Below are 20,197 nucleotides of genomic sequence, written 5' to 3' on the forward strand. Positions count from 1 at the left end.
ATTCACCTTTTCTGATGTCCTTTGTGGTGGTCTTAACTAGTGATGAAAGCCAAGGTTAGCCACTAGCTAGCTAGTGTGTCACCGTGCACCTGACACGGGGATGCATGTTACATTCCACCCTCCTTATTCTGGTTAGCGGTAGAAATTGAGGAACTGAACCAATCCACTAACCCCATATGACCCATATGACCACTAACTGCAGCTTGAAACTTAACTATCCTCCCAAACAAATGGGGAATAACAGTCTGGCACTGCAACAGCTGTAGATACATGCAAAAACAATGTCTTGCTGTGTAATAAAACTGCGGCTCAATGAAAACTCTTGAGAACCAACACTGTCATGAAGACTAGAAGCCAAGTTGTTGTATCCTGTGTCCAATCATCCCACCATGCTAATGAAAGCTCGTGCGGGTGGTTTGGCACTTTGATAGGCTCTTGGAAATGTGAACTGCCAAGGACTGACTGAACTGCTAATGCGGAGGCACTGAGCTCTAAAGGGCTAATGGCATGATACTAGCTACCAACTACTACCATGTACCCTCCCCACCATGGAAGAACCACCTGATAGAACTACTAATGATACTCCCTGACCTACTAGGACAATGACAAAGCCACTAGAACTAAGCAACCAAAACTGAATCCCTGAAAACTCATGTGCTACTGGACGAATGACTATTGGGAAGAAAGCAGGAATAAAATGGCCTCCTCTATTGAAGTGATATACCACCCTCCTGGGATCTGGAAATGTGAAGGTGAATGCCTCTCGAAGAAATTGGGGAATGTCAGAAATTGTTGAAACTGTGGTGGTGTCCCAACGGGACAGAGAGATGGCGGGAATAAATAAGCAGTCCTCTAATGAATCGATTTAAGAGAATGCTGTTTGAAGGAATCGTGAGGTGACCAGAACTGAGGATGCCTCCCTAAGGAACCGAGAGAAGGGTGAAACCGGTGGCATAGCTTATTCTTGAAGGAACATTGGGATTGGGGCTTACTTCCTGAGGAACTGAGGAAGGAACACGATTGATGAGCCCCACATTTGATGAATCGACCAAACTGCTGTCATCACCAAGGGAAATGACAGTGTGGACACTAGTCACAGCTACTCCTGCATAATTGGCTTCATGGAGTGAAGGATACAATAATGGTTACGTGATGTCAACTTCTCTATTGAATGCTATTGTAACTACTGTGAAGAACCTGACTTCTAAAGAATGCAAATGTGTGCAATGCATGCAGAATTTGAATGCCAATTGGCCCTCCAATGGGGAAGAGTGCCCTCGTGAGAGTATTCGACCTACATGCAAGGTGGGAGAGAGAAGGCGGATGAATGCAATGTGGTAGAGAGAATGCTACGTGAGATTCACAATGAAGGGTGATACCCTTTCATTAATGTCCCTTGAGATCACTCAAGTTCCATCTTCCCATTTACACCTACCCTTATCCCATGACCCATACACCTACCATTCAATGCACTCTAATGCACCCTTCCCTTTCCTATTGCCCCTGGGACCTAGACACGTGTGTGCACATCTTTATTACTAATCATTGGCCAATGTTACATAGTTTGGCGGTACTTTTTACACCGCTTGATCGATCATAAATACAAACATATAACTGTACCATCAAATTGGCGCCTAACAATAATACAGTTCTAACGACTATTAATTAACTAAATAACCATTTCTCTTGTCATGACACTCCCTCCTGCTTGAACGAGTAGAAGTCCTCTTCTAAAATTTGCTTGTCTCTTCCTCTTACGTGCACTTTCTCTTGTTACCTCTACAATTGTATCGCTTCTTTATAATCTGCGAGTATCTGTGGAAAATCTGTAAAGAACTCTTCTTCCATCCATTGTGCATCACGAGCTGCTGGGTTTTAAACTTCAATAAATACATATATCTCCTTTCCACGAGTACTCTTCTCTTTATGGTACACAATCTGTTCCGGAGTAAGAACTTCAGTCCCATCTTCAAGTTCAGGTTCTTCTTGATGCTGAGTATGCAAAAACGCAGAAGTATCGCCATGTTATCTCTTCAAATTGCTCACATGAAAGATATTCCTCATACGGCAGTGGGCTGGTAATTTCAGCTCATACGATCTAGATCCTTCTTCTAGATATAAAGCTGCTGAAATCTGAAATGGACCATAAAACTTCGGTGCTAACTTGACATGTTTTGTACTTTCTCTCACTGACTTGATTCTTCTTTTATCAATCTTCAATAAAACCCAATCATCCTCCTTGTAATAAACTTTTCTTTTCTTTTCTTATTGGCTGCCTTGGATTGTTGAACCTGGGTCTTCTTAATATGTTCTTTTACCTACGCAATAACCTATAACATATCCTCAGCAAACTGGTCACCAGCAAAAATTCGCTCCCCCAAGTGTGTTATTGGAGTGGGTAAACATTGCCCATACATAATTTCAAATGGGGCTTTCTTGGTGGAAGTATGTATAGTCTTATAACGAGCAAACTCTAACATGGGTAAGAATTCTGGCCACCTTCTAGGTTGGTCATGAACATAAGCTCGAAGTAAAGTAGTTACGATTTTATTGGCACTCACTTTGTCCATCTCCTATTGGGACATTTGTGATCAAGGGCTTGCTAGGTGCATGTGTGCATCCACTAGCAGTCACATGTTTGAGTGTGTGTACGTAGTGTAGCACACTTAGTGCTATGATGTGTCAAGACCATGACATAGGTGGTGATGTAGTACAAAGGCCCCCACATGGGGAGGTGCCTATGATATAGGGTTGATTGCCATTGCTGTAGGAGAGGTGCCACTGATTTAGGACACCCTCTCTCCATTTCTATAAAAGAGGGACTTCCCTCTTAAATCAATAGAACACCCATTTCAATATCTTATGTGTTCTCACTCCTCTTGCCATAATGCATCTATTCTGCCCCACATTTCAACATCTCCTTGAGGATGTAAGGCTGTGGTAAATTTCAGTTTGGTTCCGAGATTCTCTACTAGGGCTGTCCAAAAGTTGCTAATGAAACGGCCATCATTATCGAATACAATAGATTTTGTCAACCCATGTAACCTAAAGATTTCCCTAATGAAAAACCTTGCTGTTTCGGGAGCAAACAACTCCTTTTTACAAGGAATAAAATGAGCATGTTTACTCAGCCTGTCTATAACAGTGAAAATCAATCAAACTGACCAACCTTGGGGAAACCTATTGTAATGTGTTCCCGCCTTTCGGAAGGAATAGGCAAAGGCTGCAAAAGACCAACAGTCTTACTTGTGTCAGATTTAATGCGCTGACATACATCACATTGTTGAATGAAGGCTGAAACTTCTTTGCGAAGTTTAGGCCAATGGAAGTACCTCTCAATATTATCAATGGTCCCTCTAATGCCTCTATGTCCAGAATATGGACTTGCATGTAACTCACTCATGACTAGATACTGAAATGTTTTGGGTACACACATGGCACATTCCAACAATAAGTATCCATCCACAATGGAATAGGCCTCTAAACCCCTAACCTCGTTACGCTTAATCTTCCCGTAAATTTCAGCGAAGTCCTCATCTAAAGGATAAGCTTCAACCATCGCTCCTAATGATTTCTCCTTAATCACAAAAATGTGATTAACTTAAAGCCGTCTACTCAAAGCATCAGCTACTAAATTCTCCTTTCCTGGCTGATATTCAATATTTGGTTGCCCAAAGGATTGAATATATTCAGCCCATTTGATTTCCCTTAAAGAAACACAAGTGCTTGATACTTTGATGGTCAGTCTTAATCTTGAAAGCAGAACCATATAGATGATGCTTCCATATTTTCAAAGCATGAATGACTGCCAGTAACTCCTCATACGTGATATATTTCAATTCAGCCCCTTGAAGCTTTCTACTATCATAAGCAATGGGATGCCCTCCTTGCATCAACATTGCCCCAATCGAGATACCACTCACATCCGTACATACAACAAAGAACTCTTTGTCCATAACCGGAAGTTTTAACACTGGTGCACTGACCAATTTTCTCTTAAGCTCCTCAAAAGCTACTTTGTGAACCTCTCCCCACTCATACAAGGAATGCTTCTTCGACAAATCCATTAGTAAAAAGGCAATACGTGCAAAATTCTTAATGAATCTGCGATAATAACTACACATCCCTAGGAAGGATCTCAGCTAATGTATATTTTTGGGTATTGGCCATTCAATTATGGCCTTGAACTTTTTAGGATCAACCCGAATTCCCTCAGCAGACACAATGTGTCCCAAATACTCTATTTCCGTCTTGAAGAACTCACTCTTCGTGGTATTTAGGAACAGTCGATCCTTCCTTATGAACTCCATCAGTTTAGCAAGGTGATACTTATGCTCTTCCTCAATATGGCTGAAAACTAAAATGTCAGACTATGACAAATTTTCCCAAGTAGGGTCGCAAAACCCTTCTCATCAGCCTACTAAAAGTAGCTGGAGCATTAGTTAGGCCAAAAGGCATGACCAAAAACTCATAATGTCCAGTGAGAGTGCGAAAAGCGGTCTTATGTTCATCTCTAGCTTTCATCTGAAGTTAATGATAACCAGATTTCAAATCCAATTTTCTAAAAACTTTAGCACTTTTAAGCATATCCAATAAATCATCCACTCTTGGAATCGCATGCCGTTTCTTAATCGTAAGTTTATTCAAAGCACGGTAATCTATACACATACAATATGATCCATCCTTCTTCTTGACCAATAATACAAGTGCCCCGAATGGAGAACTGCTTCGTCGAATCAGGCCTTTTTGCAATAGATCTTCAATTTGTTTTTCTACCTCTATCACGTTTCTCCTGTATGGGGTTCTACATGGAGGAGAAGCTCTTGGCTCTAAGTCTATGGCATAATCATCTTCTCTCTCCATAAGCAATTCAAATGAGTCATCTCTTGAAAATCGGTCCTCATAAGCTCTAAGGAACTCATTTCCCGATCTTCTCTTGAGATATGAAGATCTCGTGAATCCTGTATATACACAAGATTACAATCTACCCCTCTTTTTACCAATCTTTTTGATTGGGTAGGAGTAATCAATGGAATTGTATACACTTCTCGATCCCCTATGATCCTTATGTTTTCATCCTTATCTACAATGCAACAATGATGAGTATGAGGATGAATAGCAGGGTTAAAATCATACCGCCATGGTTTACCTAGAATCATGTCAACGTCTTGTAAAGGAGCTACTAGAAAATCCCTTTGATCTCCATATTTATGTATACAAAAAGGGATATTCCATACTATGGATGTGTCTTGTTCATTATGTCCCCTAAAAGCTCCTGAGAGTGACATGTTTTTTATAGGTCCTGGTTTAAGATGGAGTAATTTTACCTATCACTCACTCACTAAGTCATAATTACATCCATCATCTAGGAGAACCACTATTCTTTGTCCATTCATGAATCCATACACCTTAAAAAGATCATGAGGCCTAGAGGTATTGGTTGAATGGACAGCATTCACTATTGGCTCAATAGTCATGGTAAATTTTGAGGGTGACAAGGTAGAAGCCTCACCCTCCTGCTTGGATACCTTAGCTTTCCCTTTTACTGAATTCGTCTTGGCAATTTTAGCCAAGAGAACGGGGCACTTATGCCATATGTGTCCTGGCTTATGTTTCTTGCACCCGAAACATTTTCCTTCCTTAATCAACTTCTTCTTCTCTTCATCCGTCATAGAAGGAAATGGCACCCATCCAGGACGTGATTGGTTGTTCACATTCCTTACAAGAGCTTTACCCTTCCCTTTATCATTTTTAAAGCATTTTGGTTTCCTAAAAGTGGGTATGTTGTTGGTCTTAGATGTTGACCCACTCTCCTTATTGAAGGGTTTACAAGGATTCAATTTCCTCTCGACTATTTCAGCCAGCTTAGTGAGGTCCTTAAGCATGCCCTTGGATTATAATCCATGTGTACTGAGTTTCGAGTTGAAGGCGTAAACTTGGCTGGTCTCATTTCGTCTTTCCTTACAAAAGGAGAACTCCCTATCAAGAGGTTCTTGAAGAAAAGATTGCTGTGAATCTATTTGTGGGTTATCATACTCAAGATGTGTGTAACTCTCACCTAATCCATCCTCTTCAAGAGGGGGTGAAGGTGTTCTTTCTCTCTCCTTCGGGTACTGGAGGAAAAGGAATAAGTGTAGGATCGATAGGCAAAAGAGAGAATATAAAGAGTCGATGATAATCAGCCATCACATCAACTAGTGTAGAAGAAAATGAAGCATACAAAGTACTCGTATCTAGACCTAGGACTAAGTGTCCTAGGTGTCACATCGGACTAAGTGTCCTATGTGGCTTGAATGGCACTAACACTATAAGTGCCAATATTTATGCCTACAAGGCGTATACCATGGCCTACAGGCATCACTAGAACCACCAAGAGATGGCCTACAAACCCCCCTCCATGGAATGGGCTGAAGTATTCTGGAAACGTCTCAGAATACCTGGTATTTTCCGATCATGGTGGCACATGTTCATCCAAAAGGATATAGCCACCTATGAATGTACAAGGGATGACAGATCATGTAACAAAGGGAACCAAGTGTAAAGCCTGTCGGAAGACTTCGAACTTGGGATGAGGAAGTGCCTTTGTAAACTTATCTGCTATGTTGTCCTCTGTGGGAAGATAAGACAACTCAATGTCTCCTGCTGACAACCGCTCCCGAACATATTGATAGTGAACTTCAATATGCTTGGTACACGCATGAAACACTGGGTTACACGCAATGGCCAAAGCACTCTGGCTGTCAGTGTAGACCATAGTGGAGGGTGTATGGCGAATACCAAGATCTGTAAGTAACTGTCGAAGCCAAACACACTCTACTGTAGCGGTGAAAGCTGCCCTGTACTCAGCCTCACAGCTAGATGTGGCAACTGTTGGTTGCTTCTTGCTAAGCCAAGAGATACATGAATTGCCAAGCAAAAAACAATTGCCACTATGTGACACTCTGGTGTCGGAACATCCTGCCCAATCACTATCCGTGTAAGCATGCATGGTAAGTGAACCCTGATCACCATAGAAGAGGACTAAATCTTGAGTGCCTCTGAGATATCTAAAGACTCTCTTCACTGCCTGCCAATGCTATGAACTGGGCATGTGCATGAATCTGCTGAGCTGAGATACTGCATACTGTAAGTCGGGTCTAGTGTGACATAAATAAATAAGGCATCCAATAGCCTGCTGATAAAGAGTGATATCACATGGTGGGCTCCCATCATGAGCTGAGAATTTGAAGCCAGGGTCCACTGTGATACCACTTTAGGATCGATAGGCAAAAGAGAGAATACAAAGAGCCGATGATAAGCAGCCGTCACGTCAACTAGTGTAGAAGAAAATGAAGCATACAAAGTACTTGTACCTAGACCTAGGACTAAGTGTCCTCAGTGTCACAAGGACTAAGTGTCCTATGTCGCCTAAAAGGCACCAATACTATAAGTGCCTATATTTATGCCTACAAGGCATATACCATGGCCTACAGAAATCACTAGAACCACCAAGAGATGGCCTACAATAAGTTCATTGTTATATCTCCCTTCCCCTTCCATTCTTTCCTTTTAATAATACAAGAGAGAAAATGACTTGCTGTAATTTCAAAAAAAAGGGGATTATTTTACAGCAAAAGTCAAGTGTTGTAGAGTTGGTGGTCCTTATCCGACTCCCGCTTCGCTTGTGTCCAAAAACCTCTTCAAATGACCTCTTCTTCCCTCTCTTTTATGCTTTTCTCTTCTTGTATTTCCGCTGTAAACTGGTACACTCCGTTTGGGCTACTTATTTTGAGTGGATTGGAGCTCTAGATACCGTTATATGGGGTACTGGTGGGGAGAACAGGGGGGTCTATTTTCCTCACGGGTTAAGGATTTTAAGGGTACATTCACACAACGAGGAGTCACGCGTTAGGACACTCCGTTCCCCGTCCAAGAGCAAAATTTTCCAAGAAAGCCCTTCTCTCAAACCCTCAAGAATTCATGGTTTGGAGGGAAGGAGAAGTTTGTTTGCATTCCGACAATGAGGGTATGTGCAGAAGACACTGTTCGTAGCAAATGCATGCCAAAGAAGGATTCCACAGCTCGATTTTGCTACTTCGCATTCCCAGAATACTGCTTGCTTTGGAGCGTTGGCCCGTCACTTCGCGCGTTCTTTCCACCATGCACGAGTATTTCCGTCGTCGTCAAGTCTGTCACAATTTCGCGTGCCACTCACTTCTTCTCGATTCGAAATGACCTCTATCTGCCCCTCTCTGCTCCCTCACTCACTTCCCGTCCCGATCGTGGACTGTCACCGCTTTGATACCAAATGTGAAGAACCAGACTTCTCGAGAATGCAAATGTGTGCAATGCCTGCAAAATTTGAATGCCAATTGGCCCTCCAATGGGAAAGAGGCGCTCGTGAGAGTATTTGTTTCTATTTCGACCTACATGCAAGGTGGGAGAGAGAAAGTGGATGAATGCCATGTGGTAGAGAGAATGCTACGTGAGATTCACAATCAAGGGTGATACCCTTTCATTAATGTCCCTTGAGATCACTCAAGTTCCATCTTCCCATTTACACCTACCCTTATCCTATGACCCATGCACCTACCATTCAATGTGTAGGCTATCTCATGGGCTATCCATAGATGCCACTTACACCTTGGTATGAGCCTCGTAGGCCTAGTTATAGTCAATTAGGACTATTGGTACAGTTAGTTTATCTAAAATCTAGGTCAGTTAGGACACTTAGTCCAGTGAGGGCAGTTAGCCCTAGGGTTTTGTTATGTTGGCTCTCCCTTGAGCCTCCACACTTCAGTTTTGCAGCAATCTATTACAGCATCTCGTTTTTCTCCATTGTGCTTCCATTGTTTCCAACACCCAACAGTGGTATCAGAGCAGGTCGGGCATCCATTCCCTCAGCGATTGACAGCTTTCCCAAGCTGTTTGGCAGCCTCTGGAGCTCTCATTCTTGCTAGTCTTGCTGGTTTTCACACTCCCACGAGTGTTTGAGACCTTTCCAAGCACTTATGTGCGAAAAACCTCATTTTGTCGCGAGAAGACCGCACTTTGGAGCAACTCTCGCGAAGGGAATTGTTTTTCAGTGCATTTCCAGCCTGCTGCAACAAAAAACGACCACACGCGAGCATTTACAGCATCTGTACGGAATTCCAAACTTGTCAAAAAAAAAAATCGTACATGCATCAAATTGTACAGAAATCCGTACATGCGTCAAAAATTGTACGAAAATCCGTATAGCTGTCAAAAATTGTACGAAAATCCGTACATCTGTCAAAAAATTACGTACTTCTGTCCGGTTTGTCAAAATTTCAGTACATTCACTGCAGTATGGGCTGCCTCGGGGTGCGTGCCAGTCATTTCTCAAATTTTCCAGCATTTCGGATTTTCCAGCATTTCGGAGCTACCTCGAGCTGCACGCCAGCATTTCAAAGCTGCCTCGAGCTGCATGCCAACATTTTGGAGCTGCCTCGAGCTGCATGCCAGTATTTCGGAGCTGCCTCGAGCTGCGTGCCAACATTTTGGAGCGGCCTCGAGCTCCTTGCCGGCATTTGGAGCCATTTGGAGCTGCTGAATTGATCCGGAGACTTCTCTTTGAGCCCTTCCCTCCTCATTTGGCATCCCTTTGCCTCGGGCTGCGAGCTTCTCTCCATTGGATCTCTTTCTCTCCATTTCTACGTGCTCTCCTTCTCGTGGGAGCACTTCTTTTGCTGTACTTCTCATTTCCAACCCTCATTTGCTCGCTTTCAGAGCCTGTCACTGCTGTTCATCATTGGGTAAGCCGTTGTTGCATTGGCTTTTTCCAATTTCTGCTTCATTTGCATTTTGGAAAGGCCTCGTGTTGCCTTTGGGGATTTTTCTTGCAACAGGTACACCTTGGGACAACAGAGTCTTTTGCAGACATAAGCTTTGAAGCTTGGGCAGTTTTTTTGGCACTTGATTCTGAGAGGTTGCCTTTCTCTCATTTGCTTTGCCAGTTGGTGCATTTGCCTTATATTTCAGCACCATGTCTGGTGGCAAAGATGATTTGTTTGGGCTGATTAGGGCCGATGACAAGCTTGATGGCACCAAATACCCCATGTGGTCATACATAATGGGACATGTTTTGGTTGCCAAGAATCTATGGCATATTGTTTCAGATTCTGAGGCCAGGCCTACACGCACTTGTTACTGGTGCTACACCTGCAGCCTCTGCTTCTTCAGGTGACGGGTCTTCAAGTGATGGTTCTACTGCTACAACCAGGACTCCTGCACCTCCTACTCCAGGTGCTTTGCCTCCTTCACACGAGCAAATTTAATGGGATGGTCGTGATGCCAAAGCACATGCCTTGATTGCTCTTTCAGTGAAATGGGTTATTATCCCTCATATTCGGTCTTGCAAAACAGCTAAGCAAGCATGGGATCAACTTGCATCTTTGTATCAGGTGCGGAATGAGGCGAGGGTTGCCTATCTCCACAGGCAATTGAAAGATTTAAAGCTTGATGAGGGTGGTAACATGGATGCCTATCTCACTAATGTAAAGGATTTGAAAGAGCAGTTAGTAATAACATTGATGAGATTATGCCTGATTCTCAGCTGGTTTCTAATACCCTTGATGGGTTGCCTGATTCATATCAAGGCTTTGCTACTACATTGAGGTTGGTTGCAGGGGGTGATGCCAATCATTTCTCATTTGACCAGCTTGTTGCTCTTCTTCTTCAAGAGGAGCAAAGTCGTGTGAATCGCAATGCTACTATGGCTAGTGATCAAGCATTTGTTGCCCATCATAAACACAAAGGTAAAGGCAAGGTTTCAGCTGGAAAGCCCTCTCATTCCCATGCTGATCATTTGCATGGTGCCTCTTCTTCAGGCGATAACAAAAGGAAGAAGAGATGTAACTATTGCAGGAAAACTAGGCATGATATTTCTGAATGCAAGAAGCGCATAGCATCTGAAAAGAAAAAGAAAGAGTCTGGTCTTGAAGTATTTGGTTCTTCTAGTTCAAAAGATCGACATGAATCCGCTAATTTTGTACAAGACCACCATTGGGCTTTCTTGGTTACATGTCAGTATAATCCTGATGTTCATGATGCTTGTATGGCAGTTTCAGATGTTTGTGATGCTCGGTTCTTTGATAGTGGTGCTAGCAAGCACATCACTTCCTACAGGAAGTTATTCAGCTCATTGGAGCTTACATCTAAGGGGGGCAGTGTCACATGTGCCAATAATGCATCATATACCGTGAAAGGTATTGAGCAAGTTGCTCTTACTTCTGTCTCTGGTGGTATTGTCACTCTAGAGTATGTGCTTTATGTTCCAAATATTCGTAAGAACCTCATTTCTATTTCAGCCATTGCTACATGTGGCTTTCAAGTTATTTGTTATGGTGTGAGGTGTACAGTGTATGATGTTACACATGCCTCTACCCTGGTTTTGACTGGCACATTGTCTAGCGGTCTTTACAGACTTGATGCTTATGACAGATGTTCAGATGATGATGCCACACTTGCCCATGCGCATGCCTTTGCTATCGATTCTACCATGGCAAATACTCATTTGTGGCATGAGAGGTTTGGACACCTCAATTTTGGAGCCCTGGTGAAGTTATATAAGGAAGATATGGTTGTGGATCTTCCCAAAATGCATATGCCTACCAAACATGTTTGTGAACCATGCTTACTTGGTAAGATGCACCATGCTGCGTTTCCCAAGGATGGGAGAGTTGGTGCTTCACGTAAGCTTTATCTCGTTCATAGTGATGTTTATGGACCCATGAGGGGTTGCAGCTCTTGGGGGGTTCTACTATTTTGTTACTTTTATTGATGATTTCACCAGGTACACTTGGATTTTTGCATTGAAATCCAAGTCTGATGTTTCTTCATGCGTCAAGCACTTTATTGCCTTGGCTGAGAATAAGAGTGGGGACCTAATCTGCTGGTCTGCCATGCCCTTCTGCGCCATCTCTTCTGCCAGACAGCCCACCATGCACGCGCTTTCAGCCTGCCTATGCTGCCACCTATGCGCCTCTTTTGCAGGCCCACACATTCCTGTTTTGACAGCTGCCCACATGGCAAACTGTGTGCTGCCCATGTGGCAATCTCTGCCCTTTCTGTGTGCTGCCCATGTGGCAGCCCCAATATCCCCTGGTCTACCTCCCCCATGCTCTCCTCATATGGGGGCTTACAGATGGGGTGGTGACCTTTCCAACAGCTAGAGCTATGTCTCTATTGGTCTAGACCTAGTGGTCTACAAGAACTGTCTTGTCATCTTCTTAGCATTTTACCGCCCCCATCTAGCCTTTGAAGAACAATAAGAGTACTTTGCATGCATAGCTTTGTTAAGCACAGCGGAAGACTAACAGTAATGCCCAAGAGCTCACACAGTGTGGTGTGGGATGTGGAATCACAAACCTCTTAACTTATGTGCATAAAATAGATGTGCTGACTCATCAATAGACAATGAACCAGCCAAATAGAGAAACCACCAAAATAATACATTTCCGTCCAAAGCTATGGACACAATACAAAAGAGAGAGATCCAGAGTCCCACCAATGGTGTGATCCTCTGATCTTACCACAAGGTCTTTCTCCTATCTGCTGGCTATCTCTAGACTCGAGCCCGCGTGCTCCACCTTGAGCTTCCGTAGACTTTCGGTCTAGATCCCTTCCAACTTGCAGTCTTTGCACCAGCCTAGGTGGGCAGCACTCTTAGCTAAGTCTGCAGCTCCTATGTGCTCCCTTTACCTCCAGTGATGAGGCCTAAGGCAAGCTCCCTGCTGCTCCTTTCTGCTGGTACTTGTGCTGCTCCAAGTGATGATCAAATGAGGCCAAGAGCCTCTGCTTTTATAGGCCCTAAGGGGCTGGCAAAAAACCGACTGGCAAACCCCTAACTGGCCGACTTTCTGTCTGCCCTAAAACCGACCTGGTTGGCTGCCCCTACCAACCCAACCAGTGTTGGTGCAGAGACGAGACACACGAGGAGAGAGCAAGCACACAAAGCTCGAATGATTGATGTAGAAGATGTGACTAAAGTCACATCATATACATGGATAAGGTTGTGCTTGCTAAGCACACCCTGTAGGTCACATGGAAGTGTGCCTGCCAAGCTCGGGGGAAAAAAACCTCCACTAGTTGGAGTAAAAAGTGCCCCGCACCTACACCTAAGGTGTCACCCTACACTCCCAACACATAGGTGCTAACGAACCCCCCTGGAGTGAAGTGGTGACAGTGTACAAGGCAAATGTGATATCAATCACCAAAAGGAAGTAAGTTCAGAAGCTTGTGAAAGCCTTCGAACTTCTCATGAGACAATGCTTTGGTGAATACATCTGCCACATTGTCATGTGTAGGCACACAGATCATGCTGATTTCTGAGGCAGACAATCTCTCTCTGACATAATGATAATGAACCTCAATATGCTTTGTGCGAGCATGGAAGACGGGATTCTTCGCAACTGCCAAAGCACTCTGACTGTCTGTAAAAATAGAGGTAGCAGACTCCTGTCTCATACCCAAATCAGCAAATAATCGCCTGAGCCAAACACACTCAATGGTGGTTGTGAAAGCTGCCTTGTACTCAGCTTCACAACTGGAAGTGGCCACGGAGGGTTGCTTCTTACTCAACCAAGAGATGCATGACTACCCAAAGTAGAAGCAAAAACCTGAAGTGGACACTCTTGTGTCAAAGCATCCTGCCCAATCGGAGTCACAGAAAGCATGCAGCTGTGGATCAGCCCCCTTGGGAAAGAATAAACCAAGGTGCATAGTACCGTGCAAATAGCGGAACACCCGCTTAACAGCCTGCCAATGCTTGGTTCCTGGGCAATGCATGAATCTACTCAATAAGGAGACCCCAAACTGAATATCTGGCCGTGTATTGCATAAATAAATCAAACAGCCCACAGCCTGCTGGTACAATGTCTGGTCAAAAGCATCCCCAGAATCTTCAATGCTGAATTTCATCCCAGTCTCCACAGGAGTTGCAACTGGCTTGCAATCTTGGAAAGAGAACCGCTGAAGCAACTTCTTGATGTACTTAGTTTGTATCAGAACAATACCATCATCCGGCTGTATAAACTGAATGCCCAAATAAAAATGTTAAGGGCCCAGATCACTCATCTCAAATGAGGAATGTAATTCAGCCTTGAAGGCTGCAATATTTTGCTCATTGGGGCCTGTGAGCAGCACGTCATCAACATATAAAACAATGACCAAAAAAACATCCCGAGTCCTTTTAACATAGAGGGTACTCTAAGTTGGACTGTTGCTGAATCCCTGGGCAACCAAATATGTGTGTATCTTTTCATACCAAGCTCTAGGTGCCTGCTTAAGGCCATACAGAGCTTTGCGAAGCCTACACACTAAGTGTTCCTGTCCATCCTGCACAAATCCATGAGGCTGTGTAACATAAACCTCCTCATGCAAGTCTCCATGTAGGAACGCTGTTTTGATGTCCAACTGATGTACTTGCCATCCATGATGGGCTGCCATGGCGATCATGCATCTGATAGTGGTCATGCGAGAGGTAGGGGCAAAGGTTTCATCAAAATCAATACCCTTTTGCTGAGCATACCCTTTCGCAAGGAGTCTTGCTTTGAAGCAGTCTACTGAACCATCAGCCTTCCGCTTAATCTTGTAGACCCACTTAGAACCAATGGCCTTTTTGCCTAGAGGCAATTCAGTTAAGTGCCATGTTTCATTTTCACCATCACTAATGTCATGTACGGTGCATCTGTCATCCAAAAACTTCACCATTAAGCCACCACCGGAAATGGCTGAAACTGAAAGCAAATTCTTTTTTATGCCAGGCACCCATAGCACATCAGAGAGTGTAAATACACCACCATTTGCTGCGGTAAGTACAATCTTTCCCACTCCTTGCACAGGATGGGAGGAGTTGTTGGCACATGTCACCGTGCCTCCATGATAGCCAGCTGCATAAGATGTAAACAAATCCTTCTGTCAAAATACCATACATTGGCATCACTCACAGATAGGCATGCACCACTGTCAAAATACCATACATTGGCATCACTCACAGATAGGCATGCATCATGAATAGACGGATTGTAACTGCATAACACTACAAAAGCCCATTCCTCATCATGGGAGGATGTATAAGTGTAATTTGCAGCCTCTTTGTTATTATCCGTCATTGCCATGCTGGCCCCTTTGCTCTTTTCCTTCTCAAGCCTCTTGCGACATTCATTAATGTAGAGTCCTGGCTTCTTGCAATAGTTGCACTTCCCCTTTTTCTTGGGTTTATCACCCTCTTTTTCATACTTGCCAGATGGCTGGCCTGCATCTTTCTTGGGCTTGCTGGCCCCCTGAAATGCAGCCTTACCTTTGCCTTTCTGGCTGGCAATAAAAGCAGCCACACACATCACGGTCCTATTATATATGGACTACTCCTCTTGCAAGAGTACAGAAACAAGCTCATCGAAGGTAATTGAATTGGGATTACCCTTCATCATAAGCCGCATAGTAGTGGACACATTCTGATACGTGTCGGGGATGGCCTGCAACACTGTAGAAACCAACGAGGCATCCGGAATAATCTCATCCACGGATGCTAATTGCTCCCGTAAATCCTTTACCTTCGTGAGATAATCATCCATGGAATCACCATCAAGCATAGGAAGAGTCTCCAATTTCCTCTTCAAGTATGCCACACGGGCTTCATTCCTGACTTGGTACAACTTTGCCAAATTTTCCCAAGCTGCCCTTGCTGTTTTGCATGACCGGATGTGAGGAATAATGCTTCTTTTAACAGATAATGCTATCAAGGCATGTGCATTGGCATCTCGGCCATCCCATCGACTCTGCTCTGGAGTAGGTGATTGTGATATCTCTGTAATCCGAGATGACTCACCCTTTGAACTAGGTGAAGGAGCATTTGTTGGTGCATGTGGACGCAACTGAGTGCCATCCACAATGCGCCAAAAGCGTTTGGCCACAAGCACATGTCGCATCATGTACGACCAGAGAGGATAGTTGGTGCCATCCAACTTATCTTCTGCAGAGAGCAGTCCAAATACATCCCTTTCTACCATTGCAATTGCATAGAATTTTTCAAAATGCACAAATCCCAAGGCAAATATCTCAAGACCAATAAGGCATGCACCTTCTCCTCAGACTTCTCTGATTCTGCCCTAAATGACTATGTACCTGAAAATAAAGAGAAATACCCCGAGGCACACGGGCCAAAACCACCAGAACGTACCAAAAAGCCACAAAAATGAGAGGTAAGTTCCACTCTCAGACCTGCAACAACCAGCTTTCGATAGCTTCACGGGCGAATGCGCTTGAACAGCAGGAGCGGATGGACACGAATCGCCTATCGCATAGCATCCACGACAAGATGGTAGGGGTGGCCGCCAGCAGGAGCGCAGGTCACAGGCTGCGCGTTTCCACGACAGAGCTACGGCCAGTTAAGGCACAGGCATAGGTAGCCCGTCTTGTGCAAAGGCAGTAGTCGCCTAGCTTCACGTCACACAAGAGCGGCAGCCTCCCAACAATGTGTCCACAGGCGTTGGCACAAGGCTAAGGCGATGGCGCAATGCAGCAAGTGAGGCACAGGCGTAGGCAGCGTGTCTTCACAACGGCACAGTGCCGGGAGCTCTCCACAAGAAGAGGCTTCACACGTAGGTGTCGAGCTAGAGCAGAGCAGGTCGTCGGGGAAGATCAGGTGGAGATGGCACAAGTCACGTGGCAACGGCGCTTCCACGCAAGTGTCGGCTACCACAGGCAGGGCGACGGCCTTTTGAGGCACAGGCGTAGGCAGCAATGCACAGCAGCGGCTACGACAGCAGGAGCAGACGACGGCTTCCACAGGGGTGACTGCTTGTTGAGGCAAAAGCGTAGTCAGCCCGTTCTGAAGCAAAACAGCTAGGCAGCTCCACGCACATGTCAATGGCGCAGTGCTCAGGCATTAGCGACAGCTCCACGAGCAGCTGATAGGCAGCAAGTCTCTCTTCCACGCGATGGTTCTGAAGCAACAGCTCCACGCACACACTTCTGTGCGGACAACATAAGGTCGCCCAGCAGAGAGCAGCACCACGAGCAAGGTGATGGGGGATGGCAGCTGGAAGTTTCACGTAGCGTCGGTCAAAGGCAATGCTCTGATACCATTTGTTGGTGCAGAGACGAGACACATGAGGAGAGAGCAAGCACACAAAGCTCGAATGATTGATGCAGAAGATGTGACTAAAGTCACATCATATACATGGATAAGGTTGTGCTTGCTAAGCACACCCTGCAGGTCACATGGAAGTGTGCCTGCCAAGCTCGGGGGAAAAAAACCTCCACTAGTTGGAGTAAAAAGTGCCCCGGGCCTACACCTAAGGTGTCACCCTACACTCCCAACACATAGGTGCTAACAACCACGGCCCTATATAAGGGTCTTCTCTAGGCCCTTTTGCAGCCTTTGTTCCAGGGATTCAGCCCCCCCTGGCCAGCCTATCTCCAGGCCTGATTTGCTGGTTCCAACCAGACCCACCAGCCTCAGCCAATGGCCGACCCAGGTCTTGCTTCTCCCTTCCATAGTTGCACCACCTGTAGGCTCTGTTGCAAGCTGTCCATCTGCGCATAGATGCCCTCCACATAGGCGCCTTTATCTGTGCAATTCTGCGCCATGTCTGCTGCTCGTGATTGACCTCCTGCCAGGTTAGATGCAGGACTTGCTGTCCCCGCCATCTGCTCCTTCCACAGGTTCCGTCCATTGCAGCCATGCTAGTCTAGACTGTACATGCTCCCTATCATTCCAAGCATAGGGAGCATTTGATAGATGTACAGTGTCATGCTGCTCTTGGAAGCGTCTCCATAGCTCCCTTGCATCCAGCGCATCAGCCATCCATGACCTGCCTAGGTGAATCACAATCAGGGTCCGACCAATCCTCAGCCTTTGTCAGATACCTCTGAAAGATATCCTGCTGACCAGCAAGACCAATTGTAACCCGATATTAGGTATTCCTGGTCCCTTGTGATGCTCATCTACCAGTTGGACGGTCCATATTTGAATTTGAGTTTGCTCCAATATAAATGCATGTAGGATTGCCAACGATCTTTTGTCTTACATGTGATAAGTGAACGCTTTCCTAAAAAATTTATTGCTCTCTTGCTCTTTATCATCCACTCTCTTGCCCTAAAAGGGCTCCTATTCCTCTGATACTGCGATTTCCCTTCACATGAATGGTATGGAAAGATCTTGGCGCATCAACTTTGGGCCATGTGTCAATACAAATTTGACATCTTTAAGTTGAATTGTGCTTCATTAGACCATGGGAAGGCATCTGGTAACCCGACCAGCTAGGTCGGGTCTACTGTCCAGGGGGTGGCTTGGTTGGACCCCCATGCTGAGTCCAGATCAGATGCAGCCAAGGGCGACTCTATGAGGCAGCAACACAAGTCCAAAGAACCCTGAACAGTGCCGTACAGACCCGCAAGAGTCCCTGCATCATGTACAACTGGTGCAGCCTACGAGCACCTGGAACAGGCTGGAACTTACACTAAATCCTGGCGGGGACACATGCCATCACCCCTCCTACCCTAGGGTGGGCACACCCACAAAGAATTCCTCACACATATGCTACATATGATACATCAGGAACATAGTCACATGAAAACCCGTTTCGTCCTCTTCGAAACTTCGAAACGCGAAACAGACGAAACGTTTCGAAATAGGACGAAACACTCTCAACGAAACCTTTGTTTCGCCCAAATCAAAAGAAACGTTTTTGCCCCGTTTTTTCTAGAATCCAAGGTGTTTATGTTTTGAATTTCCTTTTAGTGTCTTGACTTTATATTTCTCTTTGTTCACTCTAACTTAAATATAACATATCTTTTTGTACCTATAAGGGTATATATTAAGTATCAATTCGAAACCTATCCGTTTCGTCTGACAGCACGAAACGAAACGAAACAAAACCTGTCGAAACAGCGAAACGGCGAAACAGACGAAACGTTTCTTGTGACTATGATCAAGAGATGCCACCTCTAACAAAAAGTGCATTTGCTGACCTTAGCATAAAGATTCTCCATCCTCGATAACTTTAGCATCTGCTTGACATGCATGGTGTGCTCTTACTTTGAGAATACTGTCAAAAAATTCCAGCAAAATCGACAAACAATTGGTTGCAATATTGGTCTCATCAATGATTCAAAAGTAGATGGTTCATTACTTGCTTTAAAGGGCATTGCTTTGAACTCATACAAGCCTCTTTTCGAAGAAAGGTTGTCTGATTCTAATCACTCTCTCTTACTTTAATCTTGTTACCCCGACCTCAGCTCTATCTTTATAAAATCCTAAGCACCCTTGAGTTCATCCAACAAAGCAGGAACCTAGGGATGGCAAACCTGTTCTTGATGTGATGCACTGTAACAAACAAATTTCTTCCTAAGCAGCTCCTTCCCATGTTCTGCTACTTCCTCTCTTTCCATCCTAGAGAGAGCTTATAGAGCTTTATTAATTGCCTTGCTTCCAAGTTTGAGAGCTATTGTATGGTCTACATATCTCTTAGGAGGCAGCTGATGAGGCACATCAATGAATAAATCAGTAAAATATGAAAGTACTTACTGCATGTCTACAAGGGAATACTCTTACTTCAATTCTCTAGCCGATTTCTTGCTTGAAGTAACTGCATGGTTTGTCTATTTGTCTATCAATCTGACTATGTTTTAGATCCATCTTGTCCCTACCCTTGTGGACCCATATGAGGATATCACTTGAGGAGGGGTGTCTCAGGATCTTTTGTCTGTCATGTCTTCTATCTTGTCTCTCAGTCTATCAGTCTTTATGTCTGTCCTCTAGTCTTGTCTTTCTGTCTTACTCCTAGTGTCCACTTAAGGAGGGTGTTGGAGATGAGTGCACACTAAGTGTACTATTTCCTAGTCTAAGTCTAAGTCTAGTCTTTATGTCTTGAGTGTGTGCCATGTGGCACTTCTACAATTATCCCATAAACACTCTTGCATTATGTCTTGTACTTTGGCCCATATATTCAATGGGTCACATCATTCTAATCAATCAGTCTAGCTTATGTCTTGTCTACACTCTTCTCAAGGTATTTCTTGTCTTTTAGTCTTGTCATTTAGTTTCCATTTCCAGTTTCTAGTTCTAGTTCTTTTTCCATATTCCAACAGAATCATCTCCTCCCACCCCCTTGCTTATAATAAGTTGAGGAATCCAGAAAAGTGCCTTAAGTAAAAATCAGCCCTTTTCAGGGCTATGGTTGTCTTGCCGCTT

General features: G+C 44.5%; 1 protein-coding gene and 1 pseudogene across 1 annotated transcript in view; both read right to left on the bottom strand.

Moving 5' to 3' along the window:
- Positions 1–20,197, bottom strand: part of EMB2730 (Ribonuclease II/R family protein) — a 51,894-nt gene that overhangs the window by 17,128 nt on the left and 14,569 nt on the right. The window lies entirely within an intron of this gene.
- LOC147881946 (secreted RxLR effector protein 161 pseudogene) lies at positions 13,207–13,926 on the bottom strand (annotated as a pseudogene).

The sequence above is a fragment of the Dipteris shenzhenensis genome, chromosome 30 (genome assembly GCF_047967505.1).
Source record: "Dipteris shenzhenensis isolate YYH24624 ecotype China chromosome 30, Dip_SZ_1.0, whole genome shotgun sequence".
NCBI lineage: Eukaryota > Viridiplantae > Streptophyta > Polypodiopsida > Gleicheniales > Dipteridaceae > Dipteris > Dipteris shenzhenensis.